The sequence below is a fragment of the Wyeomyia smithii genome, chromosome 1 (genome assembly GCF_029784165.1).
Source record: "Wyeomyia smithii strain HCP4-BCI-WySm-NY-G18 chromosome 1, ASM2978416v1, whole genome shotgun sequence".
NCBI lineage: Eukaryota > Metazoa > Arthropoda > Insecta > Diptera > Culicidae > Wyeomyia > Wyeomyia smithii.
The window spans coordinates 83,799,790-83,820,942 of record NC_073694.1 but is presented as its reverse complement, the minus strand read 5'-3'; the positions used below and the strand labels follow the sequence as shown (position 1 = coordinate 83,820,942).

General features: G+C 42.4%; 1 protein-coding gene across 2 annotated transcripts in view; it reads left to right on the top strand.

Moving 5' to 3' along the window:
- Window positions 1-21,153, top strand: part of LOC129717835 (uncharacterized) — an 879,733-nt gene that overhangs the window by 450,138 nt on the left and 408,442 nt on the right. The window lies entirely within an intron of this gene.

Sequence of the window (21,153 nt, the reverse complement as noted above, 5' to 3'; positions counted from 1 at the left end):
CAAGCTCCGTGTCGTGGTCGGTAACCTGAAAGAGGCCAACGATATAGCTTGCTCTGAGCTCTTCACACGCGAGTATCGCGTTTACATACCCGCACGAGACGTGGAGATCGACGGTGTCATAACCGATTCGAGTCTGTCCGTCGAGTGTATACTGCAAAGTGCCAAAGGGTGCTTTAAGAACAAAACGTGTCCCGAAGTAAAGGTGCTCGACTGCAAGCAATTGCGGTCAGCATCGATCATCGGTGGCAAAACAGTATACACTCCGTCAGACTCGTTTCGAGTTACGTTCGCCGGGTCTGCACTACCAAGCCACGTCTCGATCCACCGGGTTCGTCTCCCTGTGAGGCTCTACGTGCCCCGCGTCATGAACTGCCTGAATTGCAAGCAGTTAGGCCATACAGCCGCCTACTGCTGCAATAAGGCACGTTGTGGCAAGTGTGGGGAGTCTCATGCGGAAGATTCTTGCAGTGTTAACGCTGAAAAGTGTATTCACTGCGGAGAAAATCTGCATGAGCTCTCGACATGTGCGGTGTACATGCAGCGCAGGGATAAAATAAAACGGTCTCTCAAAGAGCGTTCAAAGCGTTCCTACGCTGACATGCTGAAGAAGACCGTTACCACTTCTCCCGTTACTTCGAACCCCTTCGATCTGTTGTCCTCTGATGAAACCGATTCTGACGATTCACCAGCGGGAGCGTCTTACGCCAATCCTGGGGAGTCTAGAAAGAGGAAAAATATTTCCTCTCCTAAACTTCCCAGAAAAGGTCCTAAGATTTCTCAAAGTGAAATGAAAGTTACAAACAAACCAAACAGTGCTGCGGAAAAACCGAAGCAAACTCCTCCTGGGCTGGCAAATTTAAAGTCCCAGAAGGAGTTCCCAGCACTGCCAGGAACATCTAAAACCCCAGTTGCTCCTTTTACACTCCCAGTTGATGAAACAAACTCTGGATTAGTGAAATTTTCTGACATTGTGGACTGGATTTTTGAAACTTTCAATGTACCCGATCCAATTAAAATTTTTCTTACAGCATTCCTCCCAACAGTTAGATCATTTTTGAAGCAGTTGACTGCCCAATGGCCTCTCCTTGCAGCGATTGTATCCTTCGATGCCTAATTCAACTGCGTATATGAAGGATTCTATCTCTGTCTTACAGTGGAATTGTAGAAGTATTTTACCAAAAATTGATTCGTTTAAAGTTTTGATAAATAAAAACAAATGCGATGCATTTTCCCTTTGTGAAACTTGGCTTACTTCAAATATTGATCTCAACTTCCATGATTTTAATATTATTCGCCTTGATCGAGACACCCCATATGGAGGAGTACTTTTAGGGATTAAAAAGTGCTATTCTTTCTATCGTATTAACCTCCCCTCGATTCCAGGCATCGAAGTTGTCGCATGTCAAATGACAATACAAGGTAAAGAGCTTTGTATTGCCTCAATATATATTCCCCCCAGAGCACAGGTTGGGCAACGGCTGCTCTTTGATTTAATAGAACTTCTTCCCTCGCCACGTTTGATTTTGGGAGACTTCAACTCTCATGGCGTGGCTTGGGGTTCCCCATACAATGATAACCGCTCCTCTTTAATCTATAACCTTTGCGATGACTTCGACATGACTATTTTAAACAACGGTGAAATGACACGTATCCCGAAACCTCCAGCGCGCCCAAGCGCTTTGGATCTATCCTTATGTTCGACGTCGCTACGGTTGGATTGCACATGGAAGGTAATCCTCGATCCTCACGGTAGCGACCATCTGCCTATTCTTATTTCATTTACTAACGGGTCAACTCGCATGCGACCAATTGACATTCCGTATGACCTCACACGAAATGTCGATTGGAAGTTATACGAGGAAATGATTTCAAAAGCGGTCGAGTCGATTCAACATCATTCACCACTTGAAGAATACAACCTCCTCGCGGGCTTGATTCTCGACGCCGCGTTGCAAGCCCAAACGAAGAAATATCCCGGCGTAACGATCAAAGAACGGCCTCCCACTCCGTGGTGGGACCAAGAGTGCTCCGATGTCTACACGCAAAGATCCGACGCGTTTAAGGCCTACCAGACGGGAGGTATACCTGGCGACTATTTACGGTATTCGGAGCTTGATACCAAGCTTAAAAGCTTGGCTAAAGCAAAGAAACGTGGATATTGGCGTCGGTTCGTGAACGAGACGTCGAGGGAGACATCGATGAGCACTCTTTGGAACACAGCCCGAAGAATGCGGAATCGCGTAACGGTCAACGAAAGCGAGGAGTCTTCAAGTAGGTGGATATTTGATTTTGCCAGGAAAGTATGTCCGGACTCTGTTCCTGAGCAAAACATTGTTCGCGATGCGTCTCCGGGCCACGACGCGATAGAATCACCTTTTACGATGGCAGAATTTTCAGTTGCCCTCCTGTCCTGTAACAATAACGCGCCTGGATTAGATAGAATCAAATTCAACTTGTTGAAGAATCTACCCGGCAATGCCAAGAGGCGCTTGTTGAACTTGTTCAATAAGTTCCTGGAGCAAAACATTGTACCGCAGGATTGGAGGCAAGTGAAGGTGATCGCCATCCAAAAACCAGGGAAACCAGCTTCTAATCACAACTCTTATAGGCCGATTGCAATGCTATCCTGTATCCGGAAATTGATGGAAAAAATGATACTCCGTCGTTTAGACCACTGGGTCGAATCAAATGGTCTACTATCAGAAACTCAATTTGGCTTCCGCCGTGCCAAAGGGACGAATGATTGTCTTGCGTTGCTTTCAACAGATATTCAGCTGGCGTATGCTCGTAAAGAACAAATGGCGTCTGCGTTCTTGGACATTAAGGGGGCTTTTGACTCCGTTTCTATTGACATTCTTTCGGGTAAACTTCACCGACAAGGATTTTCTCCAATTTTGAACAATTTTTTGCACAATTTGTTGTCCGAAAAGCACATGCATTTTACGCATGGCGATTTGGCAACTTTTCGCATTAGCTACATGGGTCTTCCCCAGGGCTCATGTTTAAGCCCCCTTCTTTACAACTTTTATGTAAATGACATCGACGAATGTCTGGCAAATTCATGCACGATAAGACAACTTGCAGACGACAGTGTAATCTCTGTTACAGGAGCCAAAGCTGCCGATTTGCAAGGACCATTGCAAGATACCTTGGACAATTTGTCTGCTTGGGCTTTACAGCTAGGTATCGAATTCTCTCCGGAGAAGACTGAGATAGTAGTTTTTTCTAGGAAGCATGAACCTGCTCAGCTTCAAACACAATTAATGGGTAAAACGATTTCTCAGGTTTTGGTACACAAATATCTTGGTGTCTGGTTCGACTCTAAAGGCACCTGGGGTTGTCACGTGAGGTATCTGATGAAAAAATGTCAACAAAGAGTGAATTTTCTTCGTACAATAACCGGACAATGGTGGGGAGCCCATCCAGGAGACCTTATAAGGCTTTACCAAACAACGATATTGTCTGTTATTGAATACGGGTGTTTCTGCTTCCGCTCCGCAGCAAACACACATTTGATCAAACTGGAGCGAATACAATATCGTTGTTTGCGTATCGCCTTAGGATGCATGCAGTCGACCCATACGATGAGTTTGGAGGTTTTAGCTGGAGTACTACCATTGAAAAACCGCTTCTGGAGCCTGTCTTCTCGTATTCTAATCAAATGTGAGGTCTTGAACCGTCCCGTGATTGAAAATTTTGAAAGGTTAATCGAACTTAATTCTCAAACCCGTTTTATGACATTGTATTTCAATCACATGTCCCAAAATATTAACCCTTCTTCGAATATTCCAAATCGTGTCGACTTATCAAATACTTCTGATTCTACTGTGTTTTTCGATACATCCATGATAGAAGAAACTCGTGGAATCCCGGATCATTTACGCGTGCAGCAGATCCCTAAAATTTTTTCCAATAAATATCGAAACATCAACTGCGACAATATGTACTACACTGACGGATCACTTCTTGATGGGTCCACTGGCTTCGGTATCTTCAATAACAATTTAACCGTCTCCCATAAGCTCGATAATCCTGCTTCTGTTTACGTCGCAGAATTAGCTGCAATTCAGTACACCCTAGGGATTATCGAAAAAATGCCCACGGACCATTATTTCATCTTTACGGACAGTCTCAGTTCCATTGAGGCTCTCCGATCGATGAAAGATGTTAAGCACTCTCCGTATTTCCTGGGGAAAATACGGGAACATCTGAGTGCTTTATCCGAAAAATCTACTCAGATTACCTTAGCGTGGGTCCCTTCTCACTGCTCGATACCGGGTAATGAGAAAGCGGACTCTTTGGCTAAGGTGGGCGCAACAAACGGTGATATTTATGAAAGACCAATTGCCTTTAATGAATTTTTCGCACTTGTACGTCAGAATACGATCATCAGTTGGCAAAATGCTTGGACCAGAGGGGAATTGGGAAGGTGGTTACATTCCATAATCCCCAAAGTATCGACGAACCCGTGGTTCAAGGGGTTGGATGTAGGTCGGGATTTCATTTGCGTGATGTCCCGGCTTATGTCCAATCACTATAGATTTGACGCGCTCCTCCGTCGTGTTGGGCTCGGGGAAAGTGGTATCTGTGCCTGTGGTGAAGGTTATCACGACATAGAGCATGTGGTTTGGTCATGCCCTGTACACCGTGACGCCAGGTCTAAATTGATAGCTTCCCTGCAGGCCGAGGGTAGACAGCCGGCTGTTCCTGTTCGTGATGTCTTGGCGAGCCGTGACCTATCCTACATGTCCCTTATATACGTTTTCCTGAAATCCATCCATGCCCCAGTCTAGTCCCGTTCCCCTCCGTCTACACCCAACAAAACGACAAGAACACGTTTGAACCTTAAGCACAAAACCAGCAACCAGACCCCGCACAATAGAACCAGGACCCAAGGACTACGAGCCTCTGTCCCAACTCACGACATCGTGGCTCAGCAGAACGAATCCATACATGCCATTCGACGATTATCAGACGACCATTGAACAACAAAACACTGATTGGAAATCCCATGCTAGTTTTAAGTTAGACTTAATTTCAGCTCGTAGTCGGCAGCGAGGATAAAAAATTTGCTTTAGTTTTTAAGTCATCAGATATAATTGGCGCCGTTAAACATTAAATTGTATTTGTGCCGTGTCAAATAAATGTTATATGAAGAAAAAAAAAAAAAAAATGGATCAAAATAAAAAAAAAGGCAGTAATATTAATACTAATAACAATAGTAATAATAATAATAATAATAATAATAATAATAATAATAATAATAATAATAATAATAAAAATAATAATAATAATAATAATAAAAATAATAATAATAATAATAATAATAATAATAATAATAATAATAATAATAATAATAATGATAATAATAATAATAATAATAATAATAATAATAATAATAATAATAATAATAATAATAATAATAATAATAATAATAATAATAATAAAAATAATAATAATAATTATAATAATAACAATAATAATAATAATAATATTAATAATAATGATAAAAATTCTAAAGTGAATACTTCACCGAACGTCTAAGTCACGACCTCACGGCTGATAGTAGGATTAATCGAGCGTCTCCGCAGAACAAACAATGACGATCCAGCTTCATGTTGTGACACAGTGGCCATATCCTACACGCGACCTTGTAGATGCCACTTCCACTCGCTCGATCGTATGGTGGTCCGTGCTGCTAGCGGGGTAACAGCGGTGCGGGAGAATTATTCTTGCTGATATATCAGCTGCGTATCAGATCACTGGCGGGGTAGCCTGCCCCTACCAGTCTGCAGAAGATGTTTCTGCCGATAAACTGCAGGCTATTGTTATCGCGCAGCAAAAGAACTAATCGACAAAAAAAAACACCCGTACGATAACTCGTGTATTGTTATTTTGCGAACTCAAACGGAGATGAACAATTTGCGTCTAATCGAGACGAAAGCAAAACAACGAATGATATATATATATATATATATATATATATATATATATATATATATATATATATATATATATATATATATATATATATATATATATATATATATTTTTTTTTTTTTTTTTCTTCACAAATCATTTATTTGACACGGCACAAATACAATTCAATGTTTAACGGCGCCAATTATATCGGATGACTTAAAATCTATAAGCAAATTTTTTATCCTCGCTGCCGACTACGAGCTATATATATATATATATATATATATATATATATATATATATATATATATATATATATATATATATATATATATATATATATATATATATATATATATATATATATATATATATATATATATATATATATATATATATATATATATATATATATATATATATATATATATATATATATATATATATATTTATATTATATATATATATATATATATATATATATATATATATATATATATATATATATATATATATATATATATATATATATATTTATATATATATATATATATATATATATATATATATATATATATATTTTTTTTTTGTTTCAGGTGGAGGGGAAATTTGCATCCAAACCCCTGAGGTGACCAACCTCAGGGAGTGTGGGGTTGTTTTGAATCAGTGACCGGACCCACTAAAACCCCTCCAGTCTCCAGCCCATAATACTCCCCGGGACCACCGCTAGGTATTGCTTCGGGGAGCGGCTTTTGTGCTCTGTGCACCCTCTTGGTTCTATAGATCTCTTTGCTAACTTAGCTAACTAACCTGGAGACTGGCCGTTAGCTAACACTGGCGTGTCGGTGGTCAACCTGTCGCCTGTTTTGCAATTCTAAAACTATTTGAGAGGCGGCTGTACAAACCGCCCTCCAAATGTTTGGGTCTTTACACATCCTCCGAACTAGGTTGTCCGGAGTGGTGTCTGGCCCGCCCACTATCATCATGTCGCTCCGCGCATGCACAAAACGAGGGCACACGAAGAAGACATGCTCAGCAGTTTCTTCCGCATCCGCGCACTCGGGACACATGGGGGACCCCGCATGCCCGAATCTGTGTAGATACTGCCTGAAGCAACCATGACCTGACAGAATCTGTGTCAAGTGGAAGTTAACTTCTCCATGGCGCCTCCCGACCCATCCGGATACGTCCGGAATAAGTCGATGCGTCCATCTACCCTTTGCGGAATTGGACCATTCCTGCTGCCATCTGATCATCGAGATTGACCTTCTGGTGCCTCGTATACCCCTTGTGTCACGTTGATCGAAGCATTCTACGTCCTCCTTAATGGCTATGCTGATAGGCATCATGCCGGACAGGACGCAGATTGCGTCGTATGACACTGTACGGTACGCGCTCACAACCCCCAGGCACATGAGCCTGTAGGTATTTTCCAGTTTTCGACGATGACTGTTGGTACCTAACGCTTTGGACCACGCTGGCCCACCATACCTAAGTATGGACGAAACCACGCTGGCAAGAAGTTTACGCTTGCTGCCATATACCGCTGAGCTATTGGACATCATTCGAGATAGTCCTGCAGCGGCCGTTGAAGCCCTCTTACAGGCATAGTCGACGTGACTCTTAAATGTGAGCTTATCGTCAACCATAACCCCCAAGAGCTTCAAGGAACGCCTTGAGGTAATGGTGCAGTCACCGACTCTGACCACCGCCTGTTGCTCTAATTTGCGGTTGTTCACAACCGTAACCTCCGTTTTATGGTGCGCTAACTCCAGTTTCCTAGAGTGCATCCAGTCTTCGACCTTGCGTATGCAGTGCGCGGCCGTCAACTCGACCTCTTCGATCGACTCGCCGTAGACCTCTAGCGTGATGTCGTCTGCGAAACCGACGATCACAACCCCTACAGGGAACTTTAGTTTCAACACCCCGTCATACATGACATTCCACAACACCGGGCCCAGGATGGAACCTTGCGGTACCCCTGCAGTGATTGGGACGCACTTCTGACCCTCCTCCGTGTTGTAAACTAGTACCCGATTCTGGAAATAATTTTCCAAAATCTTGTACAACGACACCGGTACGTGGATGCTCCTAAGCGCGAGCGCTATGGAGTCCCAACTGGCGCTATTGAATGCATTCTTCACGTCAAGCGTGACGATTGCGCAATAGCGAATGCCCCAACTCTTACGCTGGAGTGCTACCTCTGCCGTCTTGGTGACAGAGAGAATAGCATCCAGCGTGGATCTACCTTTCCGGAAGCCGAACTGGTTACTTGCCAGACCGTTTACACCCTCTGTGTACTTCACCAGTCTGTTGAGGATAATCCTCTCAAGCACCTTGCCCGTAGTGTCCAGCAGACAGATAGGTCTGTATGCCGATGGGTCCCCTGGCGGTTTCCCAGCCTTCGGCAACAGCACCAATCTCTGTCGCTTCCACCTGTCCGGAAAGAGGCAGTCATCCAGGCACTTCTGCATGACTGCTCGAAATAGATCAGGGGCCACTTTCATGGCCGTCCTGATGGCCAAGTTCGGGATTCCATCCGGTCCCGGTGCCTTGCTCACCTTTAGGGAGTTGGCGATCACGATGAGTTCCTCATTCGTAACCCTTACCTCCTCCACAACCACTGCACGGCTGCCGTCTCTCACGGATTGGATGCCCGGCAGGTTGGCCGACCATCCCTGGTCTGTGTCTGAGATACTGGAACGTCAGACGTGAGACTCAGCAACCGGAGGCCAAGGATTTGGCTCGTGTCGTGGAAAGAGTCCCTCGATGATGCGCTCCAGCATCGCTGGTGATCGCTCTGCAGGCGCCAACACGCCTTTGGTCTTCGCCATTACGACTCTGTAGGCGTTGCCCCACGGATTCGTATTGGCACTCGCGCATAGCCTATCGAAGCAGGCCCTTTTGCTCGCCTTTATCGCACTTTTAAGCGCCGATCTTGCAGATCCGAATACTACACGGCGCTCTACCCTCTGTGCATCGGTACGTGCACGTTGCAACATCTGTCTTGCACGGAGGCACGCGCTACGGAGGTCCGCTATCGCGTCGGCCCACCAGTATACCGGTGACTTACCATTCCTAGGTTGGCGGGTCCTAGGCATGGTGGCGTCGCACGCCCGCGATAATGTGGCAACTAATTGGTTAGCACTCGGGCGGAGCCAACTGCCCCCCTCGCGCTCATTGCTTCTGCAAATACCTCGGCATCGAAATGCGATGTCTTCCACCCGCGGACGGTCGGAGTATTGGCTCTACCCGTCGCCTGCCGCCTCACGTTCTGGACTACGCTATAGCAGACCGACTGGTGGTCACTATAGGTGTAGCCATCGTCTACCCTCCAGTTCACGATCAGTCCTGGGCTGGAGAACGTCACGTCGATGATCGACTCCGCACCATTTCTGCTAAATGTACACTTGGTTCCAACGTTGGCCAGATCTAGGTTGAGCTTTGCCAAAGCTTCCAACAAGATCTGACCCCTCCGGTTCGTGCGGCGGCTTCCCCACTCAACAGCCCAAGCGTTGAAGTCGCCCGCCACTACTAAGGGTGTTAGTCCCGTCAGCTCCATAGATAACAAATCGACCATCTGGGTGAACCTTTCGATAGACCAACGCGGCGGAGCATAACAACTGCAGTAGAACACTCCGTCCACCTTGGCAACCGCGTATCCTTCATTTGAGGTTGACACAACCTCCTGAACCGGGAACTTGCTGATCGTGCATATGGCCGCCGTACTGGACTTATCTGCAACCCAATTACCGTTTCCGGGAGGAATGCAGTAGGGGTCCGATACGATTGCGATGTCCGACCGCGACTCAGACGCTGCTTGGTATAGCAGCTGCTGTGCCGCATAGCAATGGTTCAGGTTCAATTGTGTCACCCTCACGCCCGTGGTTTCGTGGCCGCCTTACCGGCTGGGCACCGTGGGCCTCCCATAAAGTGCTTGGCGTCCCGTTTTCCAGTACATACCAAGCACTTGGGAGCACCCCGCAGTCTTTAGCTTTATGGCCAGCACCACCACAACGCCTACATAACTGGCTCTTATCGGGCCCCTTGCAGGTCCAGGACTTGTGTCCTCCCTCGAAACACCTGAAGCAAACGTCCGGCTGCTGGAGTATGCTCAGGGGACATACTGACCAGCCAACCTTAAGTTTGGCTGTCTTCAGGGCCAGAGTTGCATCGGCCGATGCAAGCCGGAAAGTGGCCACCTGGGTCCCCGCTGGACCCTTTCGGAGGCGAATTACCTCAGTGGCTACTTCCACTCCGCACTTCTCCTTGAGGGCCTGTGCAATATCGCACCTCTCGGTGATTTCATCCAGGTTTTTGAGCTGGAGAGTCACCTCTGAGGTGAGTGCCCGAATTTGCACATCTTTCCCGAGGACCTGCTCGGCTACCGTATTGTAAGCAGCGCCCTTGTTTTTAGCATCCTTACGGAGCTCAAGGATCATCTCGCCGGTGCGAGAACGACGAATGGTCCGCACATCCGCTCCCAGATCCTTGAGCTGGGTTTCGCCTCTCATTTTCTTCAAGACTTCGGAGTACTTGGACCCCTCCGTCTTGAGTATGAGGGCGTCGCCCCTGCTTCGCGCCTTCTTTCCCATTTTTGGACGATTTGTCGCCTTCTCGTCGTTGCGCTTGCTGTCTTTTTGGCGCTTCCTTCCTCCCACGGTAACCCAAGGGTTTCCCGTAGCTGCCGCTTCGGCAGACTTTTCGGCGGACTTGGAGGCCGTTGGTGTGCTATCTCGCGGGCTTAGCACAACCAACCGTTTCTTGCTGTTCTCGGGGGCTTCCCCCGGAGACTGCCTTGCTCTTTTTGCGGCTGACCCGGAGGCGCAAACCGCTGCAAACATGCAGGTGTCCGTTTGGACCGACTTCGTCGCCCTTCCGGTCACCTCCGTTGCATTCTTCTCTGCAGCCACCGCTCTTACCTTGAGCTCGGCGTGCTCCTTCTTCGCAGCATCGACGGAGGACCGAAGCATGTAGAGAGCCTGCTTCAGGTACTTCGTCGTGTTGGTGCGACTTTTCGCAAACTCGATTATGGCATCGAGCTGCTCCGACAGCGCTACTACCTTCGGTAGCGTGTCTCGCTGTCTTCCGACCGCCTTTATCAACAGTGGACCAGCCACTGCGATGTCTTGCGTCCATCCGGTAGGCGTACTGCCTTCGCCGTCTTCGCAGGCGTCCTTTACTGCATCCATCTCCGCCTTTCTCGGTGGAGACCTCTGGATGCCTCCTCGTGCAAACGGGTTTTTCAACCCATCTGCGCCCAATTGTTGATCTTCATTTTTTTCAATGTTCCCACCGGGCAATGAATTTGGAACGTACTGGAAGGCCTGCCAGGTTTTACGGGACGGAGACCCCTGCACCGGTTGTTGTCTCGCCGTTTCAAGCCGTTGTCACACGACCTTACTAAGGGAGCTCGGCGCAGGTGCCAGCCCAGAATCGTGGTACGAAAACGAAATCCGACTCTTATCATATGGCGTTGCGACCAGTTACCGTAATTGGGAACTTACTGGCATCAATCCCAATGGGCGAATTAGTGCATTTGGGTGGTGGGAGCGGCACTATTCGCTCCGTCAGAGCTGCTTCCGGATAATGTGGCTTTTGTGAGAATTCGGCGGCCCAATGCCTGAGTCTCACCACAACCTAGGCTAGCTCTCGCTGATGGTCCGGGACTGCGTTCTTGCAGTTAGCACTTCCGTGGCCTACGGTAATCGCCAAATACCGACCCGTGGTGGCATACAGCTCTGCCAAATATATATATATATATATATATATATATATATATATATATATATATATATATATATATATATATATATATATATATATATATATATATATATATATATATATATATATATATATATATATATATAATTACGGTGGACACCGAAGGGCATTCTGCCCAATAAGCATAATCAATACTTCGAACCCACATAGCAACCATCAACGACCATCAGGAAACAGCATAACAAAACGGACGCATCAGCAACTCTAATCGGGACCTGACGCAACACGTAGCAGCGAGAGTAGAATTGCAAGCTCAGCAGTTATAGTTATTAAATAGCCCCACTCAGTGGAATTCGGGGAGTTCGTTGAGGAGTTTAGTTGAGTACAGTCGATCAGTGACTTCGCGTGAATAATTAATGTAACTTTTAGTGAAATAATCAAGTTAGATGTAAGTTTTTGGTAGAATAAATATTTTTTTAAGCCACTCGCAACGCGACTGCTATAATTGGCGCAGCCTTCGGGAACCGGCTGAGTGAAAGTGTGGAAAAGAACAGTGGAAAGTGACTGACTAATAACCATTCACAAAGTGTTCCCGCGATTACTGGATATAAGAACATTTGTGACCCCTTGTGCTTATTGAAAATGAAAGCATCCGCGGCACCAAAGGTTGCGTAGAAAACCGTCGTTTAAGGAGTTGAGGATCCCCCGCCACACTACACCTGGAGCACCAGCATCGTCAGCCCGGAACCTTCTTTAAAATCGTAAGTAATTTTCATTTTTCTTTGCTTATTCCCGCTCAAGTGAACTCGCAAGGCATACTACAAGATAGATGCCTGCAGTAAATCTGACAGATTTGAAAAAAAAGTGTTACTTACGTCCCGGAGAAGTACTACAAGATAGGCTTCTTTGGTAGAAAGGATACATACTACAAGATAGGTGTACCTTTTTCTCCCTACCACTCCGGAGAAGTACTACAAGATAGGCTTCTTTGGAAGAAAGGCCACATACTACAAGATAGGTGTACCTTTTCCTATTCTATAGGGAAAACTACAAGATAGAGCCCATAGAACCAATATCAAAGTCCATTAGTTGAATGCCTAAATTTCCATGAGATCAATCGGCAAAAAGTAGGTCCGCCTTAGGAAAGCAAGGGAACTACTCAAGTTAACTAAGCAGGATTCAGAAGCAGAAGAGGATACCTCATCCGACTGCTCAGAAGAGTACTCACACGTACCTTTAAAAATAAATATTCCGTTGTTGACTTCATTGTCCATCGACAATTCGAACGAAACGGAAAGCCACACGATGGAACAAATAACAGCAGACATAAGCAGCTTGGCTGTAATGCTGCGCGAGCTAACAGAAAAACAAAACCAACAACAAAGTACACTCAATACTTTGCTACAAAATAACGCGAGTGCGAGCCGAAATGCACCACCTGCGCCCGCACCAGCAGCAAATATAGAAAACCTATTTAAAATTCCAGACCCAATCAAAGCAATTCCACGCTTTGACGGGAGCCGGAAACAACTTTCTGCGTGGCTGACCACAGCAGAAAATACACTCCTGGTCTTTAAAAACCTCGTGTCAGATTGCCAATACCAAATTTTCACAACGGCTATAATCAATAAGATCGAGGGCAAGGCAAAAGACATCATTTGCCTTGCAGGCAACCCACAGAATTTTAACGAAGTTAAAGAGATTTTGACAAACGCCTTGGGCGACCGTCAAGAACTAACATTCTACAAAAGCCAACTTTGGCAAAACAAGATGACTGACAATATGTCAGTACACAAATATTACAACAAATGCAAAGAGATATGCCAAAATATAAAATCTCGAGCCAAGCAGAAGCCAAAGTATAAAGACAACTGGGAGGCGATCAACGCATTTATAGAAGAGGATGCGTTGACAGCTTTTCTTGCGGGCCTAAAAGAGCCATACTTTGGGTATGCGCAGGCGGCATGCCCCGAAGATATGGAAGCGGCCTACGCTTTTGTGTGCAAATTTAGAAGCAAAGAGAGCACAGCTTCAAACATGGAAAATTTCAAACAATCCAAATTTCACCCCAAAAAAGAGTATAAAGAAAACAATAATTATGACAGTAAAAATCCCTCCACGTATAAAAAAATATCAAACCAACTAAATACAAAAAATAAAACAGAACCCCCAGAACACGATACCGACTCTCCTCAACCTATGGAACTGGGTTCGACCAGAACCAAACTTACCCTTAACAAAAGACAAATACACAACAATGAGGTTACAGATGATGAAAAATCATCGGACTCTGAAAACGAAGAAGAAAACATTGATCTGAATTTTTGTTGGGTGCAAGGACGCCAAAACACAACTTAAACTATTTACCTTTCATTACCAGTCGGAATAGTAAAACCAATCAAATCATAAGACTTTTACTTGACACAGGTGCGAATAAGAACATCATTCGCCCAGGCATTTTGACAAACTGTAAACCGAGCAAAAACACAAAAATTAAAAACATTTCTGGAAACCACAACATTAATAGGAAAGGAAAAGGGAACCTTATTGGATATAACCTTCCCACTCAGACATATTATGAGCTTAAGTTTCACGATTTTTTTGACGGGATTATTGGCTCTCAATTTCTAGCAAAGACTAAAGCCAAAATTGACTATGATAAAGAGAAGTTAGAAATTGGCAACATTAGTATACCTTACAAAAAATATTTCCCTACGACGAAACTAAACTCTCATCACATCGAAATCAGTACAACAACAGATGGTGATTGGTTAGTACCAAATTTTCAAAAACTTAATAATTCAGCGATAATAGAACCAGGTCTTTACGGATCTCAAAATAATAAATCAACCATAAGAATTCTCACCCACAGAGATGATTTACCAGTAATGGATGGAAAGTTGAAAATAAAAGTCGATAATTTTGAAACTATCACTCCTATACCACTTAAAATAAAATCCAAATTAGATGAGGAAACAATAACCAGCTTAATTAGAATGGAACATCTGTCCGCATTGGAAAAACAAGAGTTAATTAAAACTATTTTGAACAACCAGGGAGTGTTACTGAAAACCGACGAAAAACTTACTGCTACAACAGCTATTAAACATCAAATACCGACAAAGGACGACAAACCGACGTACTCCAAATCATACAAGTACCCGCATCATTTTAAAAAAGATGTTGAGGAACAAATTAATGAAATGCTTCGTAATGGAATTATAACTCACTCAACGAGTCCATATTGCTCCCCTATATGGGTCGTGCCTAAAAAACCCGACGCATCGGGTAAACGAAAAGTTAGGGTTGTAATCGACTATCGAAAACTCAACAAGAAAACGATAGACGACAAGTTCCCTATACCTCAGATAGAGGAGATCTTAGACAGGTTGGGGAAGTCTGAATACTTTACAACACTTGATCTAAAATCTGGGCTCCATCAGATTGAGATGGATCCTCTACATAAATCCAAAACAGCTTTTTCTACCGACCAAGGCCATTTCGAATTTACGAGAATGTCCTTCGGTCTTAAAAATGCACCTGCAACTTTCCAGCGTGCAATGAATAATATTTTACAAGATTTTATTGGTGTAATATGCTATGTGTATTTAGATGATATCATTATCATCGGATACAATCTTAAAAATCATTTGGAAAATGTTGGAAAAGTTTTGAAAAGGCTCTCTGAATTCAATCTCAAAATACAGCTCGACAAATGTGAGTTTTTGAGAAGAGAAACAGAGTTCCTGGGACACGTAATTACACCTCAAGGGATAAAGCCAGACCCTACAAAGATTACAAAAATTCTTGATTGGAAAATTCCAGCTACGCAAAAAGAAATCAAACAATTTCTAGGGCTTACTGGATACTACAGACGCTTCATAAGAGACTACGCTAAATTAGCTAAACCTCTTACGAGGTATTTGAAGAAAGATGGGCAAATTAATATACATGACGAAGACTATAAGAAAGGATTCGAAAAACTTAAACAGATTTTAACTTCAGATCAGATTCTTACCTATCCGGATTTCAATCTTCCTTTTATATTGACAACCGACGCCAGTAACTATGCGTTGGGCGCGGTATTATCGCAATTTCAGAACAACGTAGAGAAACCTATTGCTTTCGGCAGTAGAACTCTAAACAAAACAGAAGTTAACTACTCTACGACAGAGAAAGAGGCACTAGCAATTATGTGGGCAGTGGACAAATATCGAGCGTATCTGTATGGAAATAAATTTACATTGATAACTGACCACAAACCCCTTACGTTTATTAAAAACTCTACAAAGAATTCAAAAATTTTAAGATGGAGGCTTGATTTAGAAAATTTTGATTATGACGTACAATATAAGGAAGGAAAAACGAATGTTGTCGCAGACGCCCTTAGTCGGAAAATAGAAAACCACACAATCGTCAACGTAAACATTTCTGAGATATCTACATCAGATTCAGAGAATCTTGAGACTGCCGCTGAACAAAACGATCCCCCGACAGAAACAAATGACAACAACAATGACTTAACAGACACTGAAACAGTACACTCTGCAGACACTTCAGACGACCACTATATTCATTGTACAGAACGACCAATCAACTACTACCACAACCAAATCATATTCAGAATTGCTAACTTGGATACGGAGCTCACAGAATCCCCCTTCCCAAACTACAATCGAGTTACTATTTGCAGACAAGAATTCAATGAAGAATTAATTACAGACATGCTAAAAAGATATCATAACAATAAACAATCGGCTATTATAGCTCCCGAAAACCTAATTGGCACAATACAAGAAGTTTACAAACAACATTTTGAAAAATCTGGACACTTCGTAATTACACAACATAGAGTCGAAGATGTAGCAAATGAGAACAGACAAAATTTGATTATCACTAAAGAGCACGAACGCGCCCACAGAGGGATAACCGAAAACGAAAACCAACTGAAACGAAGCTACTTTTTCCCGGGTATGCACGCAAAAATCAAGACAATTGTTAACACATGTACGATCTGTAATATGCATAAATATGACAGAAGACCTTACAATATTAAAATTTCTCTTCGACCGATCACTGAAAAACCACTTGACAGATTACACATGGACATATTCTCAATAGACAAATGTAACTTCCTCTCCTTAGTCGACGCTTTTTCAAAACATGCTCAGCTAATACCAATGGACACGAAAAATCTCATAGATGTTAAAAACGCTCTGGCACAATACTTTTGTACATTTGGTAATCCAAGAGAAATAATCACAGATCATGAGACTACTTTCAGATCGATACAGTTAAGGGAATACCTGGATAATATTGGAACCTGCCTGAAATACGCATCATCATCGGAGAGTAACGGACAAGTGGAGAAGACCCACTCGACGATCATCGAAACGCTAAATACAAACAAACACAAATTTCCTAACTTAGATACCCCCGCTTTAATTCAACTAACAGTTTCCCTTTATAATTCTAGAGTTTATTCATCTACTGGCTACACCCCCAATGAGGTCTTATTCAACCAGAACAACATCGCCAACCGACCGGACATTGATAACAACGCCCAAGAGATCTTCACGAAAGTAAGAAAAAATTTAGATAAAGCAAAAGCAAGACAAGAAAAACAAAACCAATTCAAAGAAGAGCCTCCAGATCTAAACGAAATCAAGAAGTATTCGTTAAACCCACTTTGAGGAAAAAACTAGAACCTAGAGCTAAGAAAACTATCGCACAAAAAGTCACTGATAGGACATTTGAAAATAGTAGGAATATCAAGAGGCACAAGAATAAAATCAAAAGATTGAAATAACAAAAAAAAATGTTCAAAATAACAGGAATTATCATTATTACTATAACTTTTTGTATGACATTTACTAGACTACAACACTTAGAAATCAAAGACCTTTATTCCGATCCTGTATTGTTAGTTAAACACAGAAAATGTAGGATTCAAACAGGAGTAACTAAAATTATTCATCCAATCAATCTTACAGATTTAGAAACAAATGTATTTTTATTCAGTAAAGTAGCTAGACAAACAGATACACAACTTCCAATGACACAGTTAATTTTACAGAAAAGTAGAACATTAGCTAACAATTTTTACCAATTGAAACCAACTAAAAGTAGGCGAGCTAAGCGATGGGATACTCTCGGCAGCGCATGGAAGTGGTTAGCAGGCAACCCCGACGCAGATGACCTGAGACTTTTAAACACAACGATGAACAAATTAATCAACGAAAACAACAGACAGTTCCAGGTGAACAACGTTATCAACAACAGAATCAAAGACATGACTTCTACGATCAACAAATTAATAGAACAGCAATCCATAACAAACAAGATCATTTTGGAGGAAATCGACGCACTAACCTTGATACTCTACATAGATACCATCAATGACATCCTCGAAGAAATTCAGGACACAATCATAAGGGCAAGGATCTCATTGGCAAGCAACAAGTTACTAACACTCAAAGAAGTGTTTTTTCTGGACTCACTATTACAAAATCAAGGATTCGAACTAGAATTCCCCGAAGAAGCGTTTAATTACGCAATACCTAAGATCGTAATAAAAAACGATCTACTTTTATACATACTAGAAATTCCAGAAATGGATAAAAGATCATCAGAAATAATAGAAATAATACCCTTGATCGTAAACAACAAGGTTATAGCTAACGTTCCAAAATACATCGTTAGATCAAATCATCAAATATTCACTACAATAAACCCAGAGAAGTTCGGTCAACGATATTCCGACATACAACCGCTGAGAGACAATTGTACTTATGCAATAGTTATGGGAATCGTATGCCATTGTAATGCACAACAGACAACGGAAACACAAATTAATCTATTATCAGAGAACAAACTACTGGTCAACAACGCAAACAAAATTAACATGACGTCAAATTGTGGACCGGAAAACAGGACGCTTACTGGCAACATACTCATAACATTTTATAATTGCAGTATTAAAATAGCCAACGAAACTTTCACGGCCACAGAAGTAATTGGCCAAATGAAAGATCTTCAAGGAGCTTTTCATAACCTCAGGATTAACTGGAATATAAAGGAACAACACAACCTCTCTACTCTGACCAACCATACTCTAATCAACAGGAAACAACTAGACAATGTCAAACTGAAGCAATATTCGCACCAAATATGGATATTCAGCTTACTAGGAGGACTATCAACAACAACGGTAATTACAATAACAATCATGATCTTTATCTGTCTCCGTAGGAAGAAAGTAGTCATAAAGATTCGAAGCCCTAAGAAACCAGCCACGAGTATCTTGGAATAACGGAATAAACCGACGAAAATTGAGACGAAGGTCGAGGACGCCCTTTCTTTACCCCCCGGAGGAATTACGGTGGACACCGAAGGGCATTCTGCCCAATAAGCATAATCAATACTTCGAACCCACATAGCAACAATCAACGACCATCAGGAAACAGCATAACAAAACGGACGCATCAGCAACTCTAATCGGGACCGGACGCAACACGTAGCAGCGAGAGTAGAATTGCAAGCTCAGCAGTTATAGTTATTAAATAGCCCCACTCAGTGGAATTCGGGGAGTTCGTTGAGGAGTTTAGTTGAGTACAGTCGATCAGTGACTTCGCGTGAATAATTAATGTAACTTTTAGTGAAATAATCAAGTTAGATGTAAGTTTTTGGTAGAATAAATATTTTTTAAGCCACTCGCAACGCGACTGCTATAATTATATATTAGGGCGGTTCGATTTATAGGGGATCAAAAAATCGCTTAGGCACATATGATTTTCGGATTCTAGGGATCAAAATAAGATACTTTGCTCAAAAAACCATACCTCTAAAATGAATTCTGATGTCCCTTGTACTAACGTGTAGGTACCCAAAAGGTCAAATTTCAAAAAATCCTGTTTTGACCCATTTAGAGTGCCCCAATCGAGTCCAAATGTATGACCGACCCCCACTAACTTTGGAGGGCCGACCCACCCATGCTAGTGTTACCCCCCTGGGACCCCCTCAGGGGGTCTCCCATACAAAAATATCAAGAAATATCAAAAAATTACCATTTTTGGTACTTTATATGACAAAAATCAGTGAAATGGCTATTATTTTTCCGCACAAATGAAGTTTCTAGGAAAAAAATGTTTTTTTTTGTTTTTGGATTTTTGTTTTCTCCTGCTTCGCATGGGATTCGGTCCTGAGTCTTCAGCGCATACATACACAATTACACATATTTCTGAGCCATTCTCATTGCAGATGGCGTTTGCAGTTGGCGTCCTTTTGAACATAAAATCGTATATCACTCTGTTACATCATATGTAATATTTTTATTTCGACCAGTCAGGCGAGCACCGCTGGTATGCTACCACAACGGCTACCACGCACGGACGCTCCGTTTCCACTGTTCCCACGCACACTGTAGAACCAGAGTGAATAAATAGAGTGACGCAGAGTCTGAAACCAGAAAAACCAAACGAACACTGCAAAGTCGGGTGTTTTCGTCAATGAAATAGTCTGCTGGGAGGCAACAAAAATCCATCCACTGTTTCCTCACAATCGGATTCTTCGGGAACCGAAAAAAACTCACATTCCTTACTGTTTTTTGTTATTACACAAAACGCACTTCATTTTATCTATCTCTATCAAACTTTATCAAACGAACTTGTTCTAAATTTAAATACAATAACTATCTTTTCACTCTGACAATAATAACACTCCGTTGAAGTCAACTGGAACTTGAGCAAAAAGGGGCTGCCAGAAAAATATTTTGGTGGATACATAAAAAAACCGTGTTGCTGTTTTGACTGAATTTCTCTCTGCGTCACTCTATCTATTCACTCTGTGTAGAACTAGTGTAGGTTTCGTATAGGATAGAAACGTCAACATAAATCATTCTACATCGTCCGCCAAAGAGTCAACACCTAAAATAAAAACCTGAAAGTGAAAGTGAAAATTGTTAAAGTCAAAATATATTTTTTTTAGTTTACAATGAACCCGCAAGATGAAATAGCAACAACATCATCAGCTATCGAAAACCCAATGAGTCATATACCCAAGCATGATGTTGCTGTTTTTGGTGTGTCTTCTGATTTGAATGATATTAATTTACCAACCGATCTGGATGAGATATTATTTTTACTTAAGCGAACGTGCAAAAACAGAACAAAAAAAGTTTCTTATAAACAATTCTCTAATCACGTAACAGATAGGTTGGTTGGAATTTGGGAAAAACTTGGTATGGAAATAATTTCAAAAAAATATGTTGCTGTTAAATTGAATAGATTGGTTGACAAATACCAAGCCGAAATTAAGAAGACGAATAGAGACCTTTTAGTGTTTACCGGTACTCTGAACGAAATTTTTTATATTGGAGCATGTAAATGCGATTTGACGGCAGCTCAATGTAACTGCGGTTTGGTTCCAGAACGCCTCAAAGAGTTTATGCACGATCAACATAAACAGAGAAGACTAACAATTCATGCATTTCTGATGGAAATTGAA